Source organism: Pristiophorus japonicus, chromosome 8 (assembly GCF_044704955.1).
Source record: "Pristiophorus japonicus isolate sPriJap1 chromosome 8, sPriJap1.hap1, whole genome shotgun sequence".
Lineage (NCBI taxonomy): Eukaryota > Metazoa > Chordata > Chondrichthyes > Pristiophoridae > Pristiophorus > Pristiophorus japonicus.
In genome coordinates, this window is record NC_091984.1 from 213,427,053 (window position 1) to 213,438,998 (window position 11,946).

The following is an 11,946-nucleotide window of genomic DNA, read 5'->3' on the forward strand; positions in this document are numbered from 1 at the left end:
ATACTGTGCACTATTAGAGTGCATTCTAATCACGAGCTTCAGCTGATTGTAAACGTTGGGACTTAATTTGCTGTAGCAGGGCATCTAACAGCATCTGCCATTAGTTAGACTTGACCTTGCACATTTAAGTTTTCAAATTTTTTGCTGGGTTAAGTTGCTGAAAGTGCGAGCTGATAACGTCGCAGCGAGGGAAACCAGGCATCTGAGACCTGAGTGAACAGGGAAAGCACCTGTGTAACTCCTCAACCAATCGGATTGAAGGATTTGGAATTATACAATACAGGGATTGAGAAGGAAGTGTAAGTTAGAGTGGGTGAACTCAATGTCAAAACAGGTACAGAGCGAGAAATAAAGAGAGGGAAAGAAACATTGGATTTAGAGAGAGAGAAAACAAAAGAGACAGAAGGAGGAAGTTAAAAGAAAATGTAAAACTTTAAATTTTACATTTTTAAAATCTCCAACAACAATTAAAATCTGAAGGAATTAGACACCACACTTGCAATCTATTAATTTTCATTGCCAGGGAGGTTGACTGGCTGTAATTAACACTATCATGTTGTTAGAGAGAAATTACAATGAAATGAACAAGATTTAACTTTCTGTATTGAGTTTAATTTGTATTTACCACACGAATACAGCAAATTCATACCATTCAATGCATTTCGATGGTGAGGCAGACAGCGAGATGCCATTTTGGCAAAGCTCACAGTGGTATGACGCAACTCAGATTGCTACTTTTGTTTTGACACCGTTGTGTTGACAGCAAATTATGGGCCAATAAGATATTCAATCAATGTTTATGATGTCGAAGTCGGGGAATAAAATCAGGGGCTAGAAGAATGAGAGGTGATCTCATTGAAACATACAAAATTCTTACAGGGCTTGACAGGGTAAATGCAGGGAGGATGTTTCCCTTGGCTGGGGAGTCGAGAACCAGTGTCACAGTCTCAGAATAAGGGGTTGGCCATTTAGGACTGAGTTGAGGAGAAACTTCTTCACTCAGAGGGTGGTGAATCTTTGGAATTCTCTATCACAGGGGGCTGTGGAGGTTCAGTCTTTGAGTATATTCAAGACAGAGATCGATAGATTTTTGGATATTAAGGGAATCAAGGGATATGGGGATAGTGCAGGAAAGTGGAGTTGAGGTAGAAAATCAGCCATGATCTTATTGAATTGCAGAGTAGGTTTGAGGGGCCGAATGGCCTACTCCTGCTCTTAATTCTTATATTCTTATGTTAGAGTGTGGAGTATTTGGTTGGAGCTGAACAGGATAATTTAGAAAGATAGAAACATAGAAACATAGAAAATAGGAGCAGTAGTAGGCCATTCGGCCCTTCGAGTCTGCACCACCATTCAATGTGATCATGGCTGATCCTCTATCTCAACACCATATTCCCGCTTTTTCTTCATACCCCTTGAAGCCTTTTGTTTCTAGAAATCTATCTATCTCCCTCTTAAATATATTCAGTGACTTGGCCTCCACAGCCTTCTGTGGTAGAGAATTCCACAGGTTCACCACACTCTGAGTGAAAACATTTCTCCTCATCTCAGTCCTAAATTTCCTACCCCGTATCCTGAGACTACGACCCCTTGTTCGAGACTTCCCAGCCAGGGGAAACATCCTCCCCGCATCCAGTCTATCCAACCTAGTCAGAATTTTATACGTTTCAATGAGATCCCCTCTCATTCTTCTAAACTTTGGTCTTGCCATTGTTTAACAAGAAAAAATTCTGGTTTTAATGCAATTTAATGTTAATCGAGCAGTACTGCAACAGTCGAAGGTGGTGGTTCTACATATAAACCATCCAAACGCTTCAATTAAATTCTAGCGCGTAACTCATAACCAGGTATCATTCAATACTATGTCTAAACCATCCAAACCCTTCTCCCCGGTGGGGAGAGGTGGCAGCTACGAAGAAAGCTCGGGAAGACTTTAATTTTAATAGCCTGCAATGCATTTCTGGCAGTTGTATATATTCTATATATGTTGTTCTATATATAAACCAAACCAACCCCCTCAGTAAAAAAAAAATCTAGAGAGCAGAGCCTTATTGAAACAGTAACAAAAAATAAGATGAAATGCTAATTGTCTCAACCCGGCCAAGACAAACCATTCAGAAGCCTCTGCTCACAGCCCCGGCACCAGACCTCCAATAAAAACTGCATTCACATAAATCTGTCCCTGAGCCAGGAGCGGGGCCATGACAACACACTAGATCACGAGCTTCCCAGGGAGCTGAGCAACCCACGTCACCCACATCTGGTAGTTATTGAGAAACAGGAAATTTATGAGGAGGGAAGGTGGTGAATAGTACAGGAATGCTCAGCACAGGGAAGGCAGTTGCAGTCAGCACTTCAAATGGAACTGTTCCTCCACGTTTCATTAATGAACAGTTTTGTGGGCCCCACAACCACCTAACTCTGAAGGCCTTCAACTATGATCATACTCCTCACTCGTAACACTCTCTGATATACACCACACCCCTCCCTGTAACACTCTCATATAACTCACACCACTCCCTGTAACGCTCCCTGATACACCCCACACCCCTCCCTGTAACACTCTCATATACTCACACCACTCCCTGTAATGCTCCCTGATACACCCCACACCCCTCCCTGTAACACTCTCTGATATAACTCACACCCCTCCCTGTAATACTCTCTGATATACTTCATACTCCTCTTGTAACACTCTCTGGTATACCTCACACCCCTCACTGTAATACTCTCTGATATACTCCAAATCCCTCCCTGTAACACTCCCTGATATATCCCACACCTCTTCCTGTAGCACTCCCTGATATATCCCACACCCCTTCCTGTTACACTTTCTGATACACCCCACATGCCTCCCTTTAACAATCTCTGATTTACTCCACATCCCTTCCTGTAACACCCTCTCTTACAACACACATCCCTCCCTGTAACACTCCGTGATATGTCCCACATCCCTTCCTGTCATATTCTCTGATTTACCCCACATCCCTCCCTGTAACATTCCCTGATAAACCCCACACTCTTGCCTGTAACACCCACTGATGTACCCCACACCCCTCCCTGTAACACCCATTGATGTACCCCACACCCCTCCCTGTGTTAGTCAACCACAACAGTTTGTATTTATATAGCACCTTTAATGTCGCAGGCACCTCAAAGCCTTCCCGGATGCTCTTCCTCCACTTTGAGCGGTCTTGGGCGAGGGATTCCCAGGTGTCGGTGGGGATGTTGCATTTTTTGAAGGAGGCTTTGAAGATGTCCTTGAAGCGTTTCTTCTGCCCGCCTGGGACTCGCTTGCTGTGTCGGAGCTCTAAGTAGAGCACTTGTTTTGGGAGTCTAGGTTCGAGCATGCGGACGATGTGGCCCGTCCATCGGAGCTGATCGAGTGTGGTCAATGCTTCGATGCTGGGGATATTGGCCTGAGCTAGAACACTGACGTTGGTGCGCCTATCCTGCCAATGGATTTGCAGGGTCTTGCGGAGGCAGCGTTGGTAGTCTTTCTCCAACGCTTTGAGGTGCCTGCTGTACATAGTGAACTCATATTAGTGTGGAATCAAGTCATCCTCGACTCCGAGGGACTGCCTAAGAAAAAGAAGAAGAAGAATGTTGCTGACCGTCGCGAGGCACATAGGAGTGTAATCAGACAAAAGATTGGCACTGACTCAAAGAAGGAGAGAGTAGTACAGGTGACCAAACACTTGGTCAAAGTGTCTTAAAAGAGGAGATTGAGATGAAGAGGCGAAGAAGTTTGGGGAGGGCTTAGACAACTGAAGGCACAACTGCCAATGGAAGGGCTATGGATGTGGGAGATGCATGAGGCCAGAGTTGGAATAGGTTACGATAGTGAGAGGCGAGGCCATGGAGGGATTTGTGCATGAGGATCAGAATTTTAAAATTCAAGTTTTGGAGGACCGGGAGCCAATGTAGGTTAGCGAGCACAGGGGTGATGGGTGAACAGGAGGATGTGAATTAGGATATGGGCAACAGAATTTTGGACACACTCAAGTTTATGCAGGGCAGATGGGAGGCCAACCAGGAGAGGATTGGAATTGTCGAGTCTGGAGGTAACATAAACATGGAACACTCTCTGATATCCTCCACACTCCTCACTAAAAACAACAACTTGTATTTATAGAGCACCTTTAACATAGTGAAACGTCACAAGGCGTTTCACAGGAGCATTATGAGATAAAAAATTAGACACCGAGCCACCTAAGTACAAATTAGCGCAGGTACCAAAAGCTTGGTCAAGGAGGTATGTTTTAAGAAGCATCTTAGAAACATAGAAACATAGAAACATAGAAAATAGGTGCAGGAGCAGGCCATTCAGCCCTTCTAGCCTGCACCGCCATTCAATGAGTTCATGGCTGAACATGAAACTTCAGTACCCCCTTCCTGCTTTCTCGCCATAACCCTTGATCCCCCGAGTAGTAAGGACTTCATCTAACTCCCTTTTGAATATATTTAGTGAATTGGCCTCAACTACTTTCTGTGGTAGAGAATTCCACAGGTTCACCACTCTCTGGGTGAAGAAGTTTCTCCTCATCTCGGTCCTAAATGGCTTACCCCTTATCCTCAGACTGTGACCCCTGGTTCTGGACTTCCCCAACATTGGGAACATTCTTTCTGCATCTAACCTGTCTAAACCCGTCAGAATTTTAAACGTTTCTATGAGGTCCCCTCTCATTCTTCTGAACTCCAGTGAATACAAGCCCAGTTGATCCAATCTTTCTTGATAGGTCAGTCCCGCCATCCCGGGAATCAGTCTGGTGAACCTTCGCTGCACTCCCTCAATAGCAAGAATGTCCTTCCTCAAGTTAGGAGACCAAAACTGTACACAATACTCCAGGTGTGGCCTCACCAAGGCCCTGTACAACTGTAGCAACACCTCCCTGCCCCTGTATTCAAATCCCCTCGCTATGAAGGCCAACATGCCATTTGCTTTCTTAACCGCCTGCTGTACCTGCATGCTAACCTTCAATGACTGATGTACCATGACACCCAGGTCTCGTTGCACCTTCCCTTTTCCTAATCTGTCACCATTCAGATAATAGCCTGTCTCTCTGTTTTTACCACCAAAGTGGATAACCTCACATTTATCCACATTATACTTCATCTGCCATGCATTTGCCCACTCACCTAACCTATCCAAGTCACTCTGCAGCCTAATAGCATCCTCCTCGCAGCTCACACTGCCACCCAACTTAGTATCATCCGCAAATTTGGAGATACTGCATTTAATCCCCTCGTCTAAATCATTAATGTACAATGTAAACAGCTGGGGCCCCAGCACAGAACCTTGCGGCACTCCACTAGTCACTGCCTGCCATTCTGAAAAGTACCCGTTTACTCCTACTCTTTGCTTCCTGTCTGACAACCAGTTCTCAATCCACGTCAGCACACTACCCCCAATCCCATGTGCTTTAACTTTGCACATTAATCTCTTGTGTGGGACCTTGTCGAAAGCCTTCTGAAAGTCCAAATATACCACATCAACTGGTTCTCCTTTGTCCACTTTACTGGAAACATCCTCAAAAAATTCCAGAAGATTTGTCAAGCATGATTTCCCTTTCACAAATCCATGCTGACTTGGACCTATCATGTCACCATTTTCCAGATGCACTGCTATGACATCCTTAATAATTGATTCCATCATTTTACCCACGACTGAGGTCAGGCTGACCGGTCTATAATTCCCTGTTTTCTCTCTCCCTCTTTTTTAAAAAGTGGGGTTACATTGGCTACCCTCCACTCCATAGGAACTGATCCAGAGTCAATGGAATGTTGGAAAATGACTGTCAATGCATCCGCTATTTCCAAGGCCACCTCCTTAAGTACTCTAGGATGCAGTCCATCAGGCCCTGGGGATTTATCGGCCTTCAATCCCATCAATTTCCCCAACACAATTTCCCGACTAATAAAGATTTCCCTCAGTTCCCCCTCCTTACTAGACCCTCTGACCCCTTTTATATCCGGAAGGTTGTTTGTATCCTCCTTAGTGAATACCGAACCAAAGTACTTGTTCAATTGGTCTGCCATTTCTTTGTTCCCCGTTATGACTTCCCCTGATTCTGACTGCAGGGGACCTACGTTTGTCTTCACCAACCTTTTTCTCTTTACATACCTATAGAAACTTTTGCAATCCGCCTTAATGTTCCCTGCAAGCTTCTTCTCGTACTCCATTTTCCCTGCCCTAATCAAACCCTTTGTCCTCCTCTGCTGAGTTCTAAATTTCTCCCAGTCCCCAGGTTCGCTGCTATTTCTGGCCAATTTGTATGCCACTTCCTTGGCTTTAATACTATCCCTGATTTCCCTAGATAGCCACGGTTGAGCCACCTTCCCTTTTTTATTTTTACGCCAGACAGGAATGTACAATTGTTGTAATTCATCCATGCGGTCTCTAAATGTCTGCCATTGCCCATCCACAGTCAACCCCCTAAGTATCATTCGCCAATCTATCCTAGCCAATTCACGCCTCATACCTTCAAAGTTACCCTTCTTTAAGTTCTGGACCATGGTCTCTGAAATTACTGTTTCATTCTCCATCCTAATGCAGAATTCCACCATATTATGGTCACTCTTCCCCAAGGGGCCTCGCACAATGAGATTGCTAATTAATCCTCTCTCATTACACAACACCCAGTCTAAGATGGCCTCCCCCCAAGTTGGTTCCTCAACATATTGGTCTAGAAAACCATCCCTTATGCACTCCAGGAAATCCTCCTCCACCGTATTGCTTCCAGTTTGGCTAGCCCAATCTATGTGCATATTAAAGTCACCCATTATAACTGCTACACCTTTATTGCATGCACTTAAAGGAGGAAAGAGTGGTAGAGAGGCAGAAAGGTTGAGGGAGGGAATTCCAGAGCTTGGGACCTAGGCAACAGAAGGCACGGCCACTAATGGTTGAGTGATTATAATCAGGGATACTCAAGAGGGCAGAATTAGGGGAGCGCAGATATCTCGGGGGTTGCAGGGCTGGAGATAGGGAGGGGCGAGGCCATGGAGGGATTTGAAAATAAACACTCTCTGATGTATCTACATCTCCTCAGTATAACACTCTCTGATATGCCCCACACCCTCCCTTAATACTCTCTGATATACCTCACACCCCTCAATGTAACACTCTCTGATATATATTACATAGAATTACATGGTACCGGGTGCACAGAATCAGACCATTCAGCCCAGTTAATTTATGTCGGTGTTTATACTCACAACGAGCCTCCTCCTTACTCTGATTACTTCGTCCCAATCTGCCCCTCCATCTCTCTATTCCATTCACCCTCATAGATTTGAAGCTGTCCTCCACATTATTCGTTCTACCTCCCAAATTTGGTGCAACCTGCACATTTGGACACCATACCTCCAATTCCTGAGTCTAAATCACTTGCGGCTGGCAATAGCTGCATTACATTTACATTTCCATTAGACTGTTTTCAACATGGTAGAGTTTCAGTGGGAGCCCAACAGAATTTCAGGGCCCGTGTACACTTAAGCCATTTAGAACAGGTATGTGTGTGTTGGCTGATCTCAGCAGTAGGCACACCACTAATCACAAAGAACATGACACAGGTGCTAAATTGGTGAAAGATCCACCTCAGGTAATATCAGTGTCAGTTAATTTCAGGTCATGGACAGTGGTGGGAATATTCTGGCCCTTTACGCTACTGCAACCATTTAATTGCTGCAGCTAAACCGGGTTTCCCTTGCTCTGTGTGGCAGAGAACCATTCAGCAGCAGCTGTAATAATACCCACCCTCCTGTATGGCTCAGAGACATGGACCATGTACAGTAGACACCTCAAGTTGCTGGAGAAATACCACGAACGATGTCTCTGTAAGATCCTACAAATCCCCTGGGAGGACAGACGCACCAACATTAGCGTCCTCGACCAGGCCAACATCCTCAGCATTGAAGCACTGACCACACTTGATCAGCTCCACTGGGCAGGCCACATTGTCCTCATGACAGATACGAGACTCCGAAAGCAAGTGCTCTACTCGGAACTCCTTCACGGCAATCGAGCCAAAGGTGGGCAGAGGATACATTACAAGGACACTGTCATGTATTTTACATTATTATATATAACTGTATCCTAACATGCTATACATGACTGTAATAAGATATGATCTGTAACCACCAGCATACCTTACCACCGGGGGTGCACTTGCAAGAGACAGGTATATAAGCACAGGGCTCAGGCAAGTGCAGCATTCCAGAGCTGTGAAATAAAAGGTGCAGGTCCAGATTGACCTTGACTTCACTACATGCCTCATGTGAATCTGTACTGAGGGGACAGGACTTTACAGTGGCGACGAGTTACGGGATTACAGTATCCACAGAATGGTGAACAACGGATCAGATGAAAAGTACAATGTGGGAGACAATTGGGAGGACTTTATAGAAAGGCTCCAGCAAAGCTTTGTAACCAAAGACTGGTTAGGCGACGATACGGCAGACAAGAGAAGAGCCCATCTCTTGACCAGCTGTGGCTCGAAAACATACACTTTAATGAAGGATCTGTTGGCACCTAAGAAACCAGCAAGCAAGTCATTTGAAGAATTGAGCACACTTGTAAGAGACCACCTGAAGCCAGCGAGCAGCCTACACATGACCAGACACAGGTTCTACAACTACAGACGCTGTATGGGCCAGAACATACCCGACTTCGTGGCGGAACTTCGGAGGTTGGCTAGTTTATGTGAGTTCTCCGATGAACTGAGGAGAGAAATGCTGAGAGACTTTTTCATTGAAGGAATAGGCCACGCAGGCATATTCCGAAAGCTCAGAGAGACCAATAACCTGACCTGAGAGGCAGCAGCACTGGTTGCACAGACATTCTTGGTAGGGGAAGAAGAAACAAGGTTGATTTACAATGCAGGTACGACAACTAACGAAATAATGGGACAAGGAGTTCACAGCATGAGAAAAGCTGCTAACCCCACACACAGACAAAACTGGCAGAACAGGCTTTCGACAGCAAGCAGTGGCAACAGAAGCCATCAAGGACCACAGGAACGGCCGTTCACACCTCATCAACTCACAATGCGAGCAATCAACTACAACCTGAGAGAAGTTCAAGAGAGATCAGCCAGACGCAGCTCATTCTTTGCAAGCAGTCTGTGCTGGAGGTGTGAGCGTGAGCACTCGTCAAGAAAATGTCAATTTCAGCAGGCTGTTTGCAGGAACTGTGAATATACAGGGCATTTGGCCCGCATGTGCAAAAGAATGGCAACTTGGCTGGTATACGAATCGGATGGGTCGGAAAGCGGACCAGAAGATGATGGGGACAGTACCCGGGACACCGATGTACAGCGGGTCAACACGATCAATGGCCGCTGCTCCTACGACAGGACGCCTCCTATAATGATGAGGGATATCTGTCAACAGGAGCGAGTCAATCTCTCATGGGCGCTCAACAATTTGAACAACTGTGGCCGCATAAAAGAGACAGACCAAAACTCACAAGGGTCGACACCAAACTAAGGACCTATACCAAAGAAATCGTACCAGTCCTCGGCAGCGCCATGCTCTCTGTCACACACAAAGGGACAGTGAACCGACTTCCCCTGTGGATTGTCCCCGGAGACCCCCCAGCACTGCTGGGGAGAAGCTGGCTGGCAAAACTAAACTGGAAATGGGATGATGTCCATGCCATGTCATGAGAGGAACGGACCTCCTGCTCAACAGTTATAAAGCGATTTGAACATCTCTTTCAGCCAGGTGTGGGCACTTTCAAAGGGGCCAAAGTCAAAATCTACATCACACAGGATGCTAGACCGGTCCATCACAAGGCCAGAGCTGTACCCTATGTGATGAGGGAAAAGATTGAACACGAACTAGACAGGCTTCTGCGGGAAGGCATTATATCACCTGTGGAATTTAGCGAATGGGCAAGTCCCATTGACCCAGTCATGAAGTCTGATGGATCCGTACGAATCTGTGGGGACTACAAATCTACCATAAACAGAGTCTCCCTACAGGAGCAGTACCCGCTGCCCAGAGCAGAGGACTTATTTGCCACATTGGCTGGAGGTAAACTTTTCTCAAAATTAGACCTCACATCTGCGTATATGACGCAAGAATTGACCGAGGAATCCAAGCTACTCACCACCATCAACACACATCGAGACCTTTTCATGTACAATCGATGCCCATTCGGCATCAGGTCGGCAGCTGCCATATTCCAGCCCAACATGGAGAGTCTGCTCAAGTCCATCCCGGAGACGGTTGTATTTCAAGACGACATACCTATCACGGGCAGGGACACCGACTCCCATCTCCGTAATTTGGAGGAAGTACTAAAGCGGTTGGATTGGGTAGGCCTATGAGTCTAGAAATCCAAGTGCCTGTTTCTCGCACCCGACGTTGAATTTTTGGGCAGAAGGATTGCCGCTGATGGAATCTGCCCAACAGAGTCCAAAACAGAAGCAATTCGCCTGGCACCCAGGCCCCGAAATGTCTCAGAACTGCGCGCCTTTCTCGGGCGACTCAATTACTTTAGGAACTTTATGCAGAACTTAAGCACGCTGCTGGAGCCTCTCCACGTGCTACTCAGGAAGGGGTGCGATTGGTTTTGGGGGGCCGCCCAGGAACGCACCTTCAATAAGGCATGCAACCTTCTGTGTTCCAACAGCGTTTTGACTTTCTTTGACCCAGGTAAAAAGCTAGTTCTCACATGCGATGCGTCAGCGTATGGGGTCGGGTGCGTTTTGCAACATGTCAATAGTGCGGGCAAATTACAACCCATAGCTTATGCCTCCAGGTCACTTTCGCGGGCGGAGCGCGGCTACGGAATGGTAGAGAAGGAGGCGCTCGCGTGCGTGTACGGTGTCAATAAGATGCACCAATACCTTTTCGGGGCCAAGTTCGCATTAGAAACTGACCACAAGCCCCTCACATCCCTCCTATGCGAGAGCAAGGCAATAAACGCCAACGCCTCGGCGCGAATTCGACGGTGAGCACTCATGCTGGCGTCCTACGACTATACCATAAGGCACAGACCAGGCACAGACAACTCTGCCGACACGCTCAGCAGGCTACCCCTGGCGACCACGGAAGGGTCTGATGAACAGGACTATGAGATAGTCATGGCAATCAATGCCTTTGAGTCCACAGGTTCGCCCATGACGGCTCTCCAAATCAGAGCCTGGACGGCCAGCGACCCCACGTTATCCTTAGTAAAAAGATGTGTCCTAACCGGTGAATGGGCAGAGGCTCGCGATGCCTGACCCGAGGAATTAAAACCCTTTCACAGGCGCATGCATGAGCTATCACTACAAACAGACTGCCTGATGTGGGGCAGCCGAGTAGTCATGCCTCTGCGAGGCAGAGAGGCATTTGTCCGGGAGCTCCACCGCGAGCACCCGGGGATCGTTCTCATGAAGGCCATAGCCAGATCCCACATCTGGTGGCCTGGTATTGACGCGGACTTGGAGCTCTGCGTCCGAAGGTGCACTATTTGTGCCCAACTCAGCAATGCCCCCAGGGAGGCGCCACTGAGCCCCTGGCCCTGGCCTACCAAACCGTGGTCGCGGGTGCACGTAGACTATGCGGGCCCATTCATGGGCAAAATGTTCCTCGTAGTTGTAGATGCATTTTCAAAGTGAATCGAATGCACCATTTTAAACTCGAGCACAACCTCCACCACTGTGGAGAGCCTTGCAACCATGTTTGCAACGCAACGAATCCCTGACATATTAGTCAGTGACAATGGTCCGTGCTTCACCAGCGCAGAATTCCAAGACTTTATAATTGACCACGGCATAAATCACGTCAAGACGGCACCGTTCAAGCTGGCCTCCAACGGCCAGGCGGAGAGAGCAGTGCAAATCATTAAACAAGGCATGATCAAAGTCCAAGGTCCCACGCTGCAGGGTCGCCTGTCGCGACTGCTGTTGGCATACAGATCTCGTCCGCACTCACTGACTGGGATCCCCCCCC